Source organism: Leopardus geoffroyi, chromosome C3 (assembly GCF_018350155.1).
Source record: "Leopardus geoffroyi isolate Oge1 chromosome C3, O.geoffroyi_Oge1_pat1.0, whole genome shotgun sequence".
In the NCBI taxonomy this organism is placed as follows: domain Eukaryota; kingdom Metazoa; phylum Chordata; class Mammalia; order Carnivora; family Felidae; genus Leopardus; species Leopardus geoffroyi.
This window is the reverse complement of record NC_059338.1, coordinates 74,813,321-74,819,320: the sequence shown is the minus strand read 5'-3', so window position 1 is coordinate 74,819,320 and position 6,000 is coordinate 74,813,321. Positions and strand designations below refer to the sequence as shown.

Sequence of the window (6,000 nt, the reverse complement as noted above, 5' to 3'; positions counted from 1 at the left end):
GCCAGCAGGGGGCAGCAAAGAGCTTCCGCGGCTTGGGCTCCAGCGTGGCCGCCACAGGGGCCCGCCGATCACTGCGGGTGCCGTGGGGGTGAAACGGGGGTGAAATGGCGCATCGGCAGCACGAGCTGAGCTGGGGCCGCGTGGTAGGCAGGGGCAGATGCGGGCGGATAACACAGGCCTTGCAGCTACCGCAAGTGGGGAGTTCTGACCCGTTTCAGCTGCGGAAGCAGTATCTCCCCCTCTGTTTCCGGAAGCTCATTTTGGAGGCTGGGAGGCAGGTTCTGGCACTGGAAGGGGGAGGAGACGAGTGGGAGATGCGCAGTCTTCACCTCTTACTGCGCTCCCAGCCCGGGGCAAGCAGCTGAACCTCCCGGCTGCGGTTTAATGTGTGAAGTGGGGGCCCCCGAGAGCATCCACTGCATAGGTTGTTTATTGAACGAGCAAATCCTCCCAAAGTGCCCTGGACTGTGTCTGCTGAATGCTTAACGGCTGGCCAATGTTAACGATCACTGGTATCTTTACTGTAGCTGTGGGGACATTCGTGATCTCCCGGGCCGGATGTGGTGAGAGGCGCGAGGCCAGGTGGGGGGCGATTCTTGCAGACCAGGCAGGAGGTGGGGAGGAGCAGGTGTTCAGGGAGACAAGCCTGAGGCCCTGGGCACCCAGGACTGAGAGGCAGGGAGCTGGCGGTGGACAGGAGGAGCGTGTGGCCAGAGACTTGTGAGGGTCGCCCGGAGACATGAGCAAACAGTTAAGTGACCGCTAGGAGTAAACTTGGAGAAGCAGAGAGGAAGTGCTGGGGGCTTGCCGTTCAGGGGGCGAAAGCTGGAAAAGGGCCACCAGGCAGGTGCGAGGAACACAGGTGAGGCTGAAGCCCAGAGGCCAACCCCCGCAGGTTTTCAGGCAGGACAAGGGAGCCTGCAAAGTAAAGCAGGCACAGGTGTCAGGCGGGATGAGCTGGAAGGAGGTGGCCATGGGCCCGAGCTTCCCAAGAGCAGCCCTGGTGAGGACAGAAACCCAGGAGCCGGTGGGGGATGGGAGGGGGACTCAGTCCAGGGAGACATAGGGTGTGGCGGTGGGAAACCAAGTTGAAGCCATATTTTGAAAGGTCTTGAATGCCCACCTCCGGTTTGTTTATGAGTAGACATCAGGATCTAACCCATAATAATAATAATAACAGTAAATCATATTGATTGCTAAACCATCAGACCCTGTTCTAAACGCCTTACCTGTGTTACAGCCTTTGGTCCCTAGAACAACCCTGTGAGGTGGGTATTAGCCCTACTATGCACACAAGGAACAAAGCGCACAGATTGAAGTGACTTCTTCAAGGTTTCACAGCTAGTGGGGGGTCAAACCCAGGTGGCCTGACTCCATTTCCCACCTTCAGAGATACCGCTGCTTTAGGAGTATGTATACTTTTTAATGTTTATTTATGTATTTTGAGAGAGAGGGAGAGAGAACAAGTGGGGGAGGGTCAGAGAGAGGGAGAGACAGAATCCCAAGCAGGCTCCGTACTGTTTGCTCAGAGCCCACCGTGGGGCTCGATCCTATGAACTGGGAGATCATGACCTGAGCTGAAGTCAAGAGTCAGACAGAGGCTCAACCAACTGAGCCATCCAGGCGCCCCCAGGAATACATTTTAACAGCTTTATTGAGGTGTAACTGATGGACAAGGCTCCACTCCTGTTTATTGCTACACTTTGATGAGTTTGGACACGTGAATCCATCACCACAATCGAGGCGATACGCATCCCTGTCACCTTCTAAGGTTTCTCCCTGCCCCTTTGTTTTCCTGTTTTGTTTAAGGACGCAAGATGAGACCCACACACTTGACAATTTTGTTTGAGTGCACAACACACTCTGCCTGTCGTACCCCGGATTGCTAGAATGCACTCATCTGGCAGGAGGGAAGCTTTAGCCTGTCCAGGGTGTGGGGAGGGGAAAGACCTGAACGGGGAAAGGACAGGGAGAGGGCTCCATAGGTCTGGAGATGGGGATGATGTCACCCCGGGGAGGAGCCCGGGCGGCCTTGCTAAGCATGGGACGTGAGGTTCAGCGATGCGTGGGGAACACTTCAAGGTGAAGAAGAATGTACTGTCTGCCTCCAGGAAGAGCTGGCTAATGCAGACGAATCCGTGGGGCTGGGGAGGGGGCGGGGAGCCTGGGTGGGAGGTGGGGGAACTCACATTTGGCTGTACGTGTGTGTTGTTTAGACCCTTTCTGTGTTTCCGCATGTTTATGAAGTATTTTAAACATCTAGAATATTACAGAAAACAGTATCATGTACTCAGTAGCAAGTTTCATGGCTGACATTGGGCCCCTTGGCTTCAGATTAATTCTTGTGAAAAGACACACACCGGGGTCCTTAGACCTTTCAGAGGCCACCTTCCCAGCCCCCCGCCCTTCCTTGAAAGAGCCACTGTCCCCAGCTGCTTACCACTCACGTGGGTGTTCTTACACCAGTTTTTAAAAAATTGGCATGTGTTTAAAATCTGTAAACGTGGCCTATGTCATCTCTCCAGTTACAGAAGTTGATTTTACTTGAACAAGACCAGAATCTGTCACTGCAAAATATGCCTCTTTGGCATAAGGATTATTTTAGACTGATTATTTTTTATTGTTTTTAAGAAACACCTTCTCTCTCTCTCCCTCCCTCTCTCTTTTTTTTAATGTGTATTTATTTTTGAGAGAGAGAGAGAGAGAGCATGAGCAGGGGAGGGGCAGAGAGAGAGGGAGACACAGAATCTGAGGCAGGCTCCAGGCTCCGAGCCGTCAGCACAGAGCCCAACGCTGGGCTCGAACCCACGAACCGCGAGATCATGACCTGAGCTGAAGTCAGATGCTTAACTGACTGAGCCATCCAGGCATCTATTTTTCTTTCTTTCTTTCTTTCTTTTTTTCTTTCTTTCTTTCTTTCTCTGTCTCTTTCTCTCTTTCTCTTTCTTCCTTTCTTAAGTTATAGGAGCTTTAAAAGCAGAGTAGAAGTTACCCTTTTATAAGAGACATTTATACTTACAAGGGAGATCTCCGTTCGTGAGCGTGTTCCCTGCTGCACACCAGGAAGAGGAGGATGAGCAAATCTCTAGACACTCTTTTCCAAGCAGGAGGCACAGCCTGAAACCTGCTTGACAACCACAGCCTCCCTCACTGTGTGGCCGGAGACCTCCCGTAACTGACCACCCCACCCCCCACACTGTCCTCTGCCTTTAGCGGAAGATGGTGTGTAAGGTGGCTTTGGTCATCTGGGGAATTACTCCATTCCCCTGGGTCTCTCCCCTGTAGACAAGAGGAATACATGGTATTAAACTTCCGTTTGCTTTTCTCCTGATAATGTCTTTTATGACAGGGGGTCTTGGCCAAGAACCTAGAAGGGTGGAGGTAAAATTACTTCTCCTCCCCATATGCTATTTCATTTATTTGTTTGTTTAAAGTTTATTTATTTTGCGAGAGAGAGAGTACAAGTAGGGGAGGCCCAGAGAGACAGGGAAAGAGAGAATCCCAAGCAGGCTCTGCGCTCACAGCACAGAGCCCGATGCAGGGCTCAAACTCATGAACGATGTGATCATGACCTGAGCTGAAATCAAGAGTTGGACGCTTAACTGACTGAGCCACCCAGGCTCCCATATTTATTTATTTTTAAATTTTTATTTATTTTGAGAGAGAGAGTACATGAGAGCAGGGGAGGGGCAGAGAGAGAGGGAGAGAAAGAATCCCAAGCAGGCTGCATGTTGTTAGTACAGAGCCCAATGCAGGGCTCGAACCCACAAACCGTGAGATCATGACCCGAGCCAAAATCAGAGTCAGACACTTAACTGACTGAGCCACCCAGACACCCCTGCATGCTATTTTATTTTATTAAAAAATTTTTTGATGTTTATTTTTGAGAAAGAGACAGTGTGAGCAGGGGAAGGGCAGAGAGAGGGAGACACAGAATCCGAAGCAGGCTCCAGGCTCTGAGCTGTCATCACAGAGCCCAACATGGGGCTCGAACTCACAAACCATGAGATCGTGACCTGAGCTGAAGTCAGATGCTTAACCGACTGAGCCACAGGCACTCCAGTGTACTCCTGTTTTAGAGACAGTGGTCTTGTGTGATACGTGTTTGTGAATCCTTTCTTTCCCCAAGTTAAGTTGCTCATGCCTTTCCTCTCCTTTACCATGTAAATGTGTTGAATCTCATTACAGGATTTTCTGAAATTGAGCCATCCTTTTTTTTTTTTTTTTTTTGCAAAAGTATGTTTCCATTTCAAATAGATCATTTTTAAAGGCCAATGACCTTAACGCACTCTGATGGACTTTCTGCGGGAGTCGGCCAATAGCTGTAATTTGTAGCAGCTGCTGTGTGTCTATAGGATAAAACAGCATTCCAAATTCTCTAATTCCTGTTTCTAATCCTTCAGGGGCTCTGTTTCGTTCTCCCAGCTTCAGGCTCCTCTGACTGCATCGGTGGCCTTCACACCTCACCATCCCCAATACCGACTCCCCTCCTTACCTCTGGCTTCTCTTCCTAGCCTCCCATCGCCAGGGCTTGATCGTTGCCATCTTTTAGTGGTTCTTGAAGGCAATCCCTACTTCCTGTATTGCGAATCCTTGCTTTGGCTCAGGCTTCCGAACCTTGTATGTCGGGGATCAAGCATGACTGTTGTCAGGCATAGACAGGGCTCTGCAGGTCCCTTCCCTGTCCGATGAAGGCCAAACTCTTTAGTAGCACATGACCTTGTTCCTGGGTGCTGGACACACTTCCCTGAGAAGGCGGTGGCAATTTGTAGCGCACACCTGTGGCCACGTCTTGAGGTCCCTTCTCAAAGGGAGCCCCTCCCTCTCCGTGAGGGGAATCTGGGTCTGTGAGCTGACTTCTACTTACGTGGGCATCAAATCGGAGAAAAGGCCACACGTCCCCAGCATGGCGACTCGAGTCAAGTGCATGTCTGCTGGGTCCGAAATTCTCCCGTGTACGTATTTCCGGGAGCACTACGCGAGTATTTACATCCAGGTATCCACCACGGGTAGCCATCATTGTGAGGTCCTGCCTGTGAAAATGGCCTCTCTTCCCCCTGCTTACCATGTGCTGGTGCCTACTTTATGTCTGGGGACCAAGGCCCCACCACCCAGCCCCTCACGCTCCCCGTCCCTCATTCCTTGGAAGTCAGGATCCTGATTTCAGGGCCATACCCTCCCCATCCTCCCCATCACCACAGAGCTATTGAGGGATGCTGGTGCCCCTCCCCCAAGGCATTTCTTCTTTTTTTTTTTTTCAACGTTTATTTATTTTTGGGACAGAGAGAGACAGAGCATGAACGGGGGAGGGGCAGAGAGAGAGGGAGACACAGAATCGGAAACAGGCTCCAGGCTCTGAGCCATCAGCCCAGAGCCCGACGCGGGGCTCGAACTCACGGACTGCGAGATCGTGACCTGGCTGAAGTCGGACGCTTAACCGACTGGGCCACCCAGGCACCCCCCGAGGCATTTCTTAGTGTCTCTGTGCATCAGAGAACTTGGGGGGGGGGGGACACGGTGTACAAAGTATCGGAGCAAACCGCACATGACAGACTCGACTGAAATCCCATCTAACCTCTGCTTTGGGTGTTTGCCAGTGTTGAGCCCGGTGCTCAGTTAGCCAACCAAGCACAGTGTGACTGCCACACCCAACGTATTAAGTCCCCGTCCTGCATGAGCGCCTCTGTCAGTCTGTTCGAGCGGCTGTAGCACGGCTCCACGGACCAAGCAGTTTATATACACCACAGCTCTGTTGGCTGGACAGCTGGGATCAGGAGCAACATGGTCAGGTGAGCGGCCCTTCCAGGATTCAGGGACCTTGCTTGTCCTCGTGCATGCAGGAAAGCTCAGTGCCGTCAGCCTTGCGTGTGTCTGTGGGAATGTTCCATCCCCGGGGCCCCCGCTCCCCCTCAGTTCTGGTTCCTCTAACAGAATCAGTGCCTCTCATGGCCTCTGGGCTTGGGCCACATTCACACGTGACCTGCCACGCTGGGAGATAAG

General features: G+C 51.9%; 1 pseudogene; it reads left to right on the top strand.

Moving 5' to 3' along the window:
* The first annotated feature begins 4,906 nt into the window (after window positions 1-4,906).
* The window catches only part of LOC123586602, an 82,290-nt pseudogene continuing 81,196 nt past the window's right edge, over window positions 4,907-6,000 (top strand).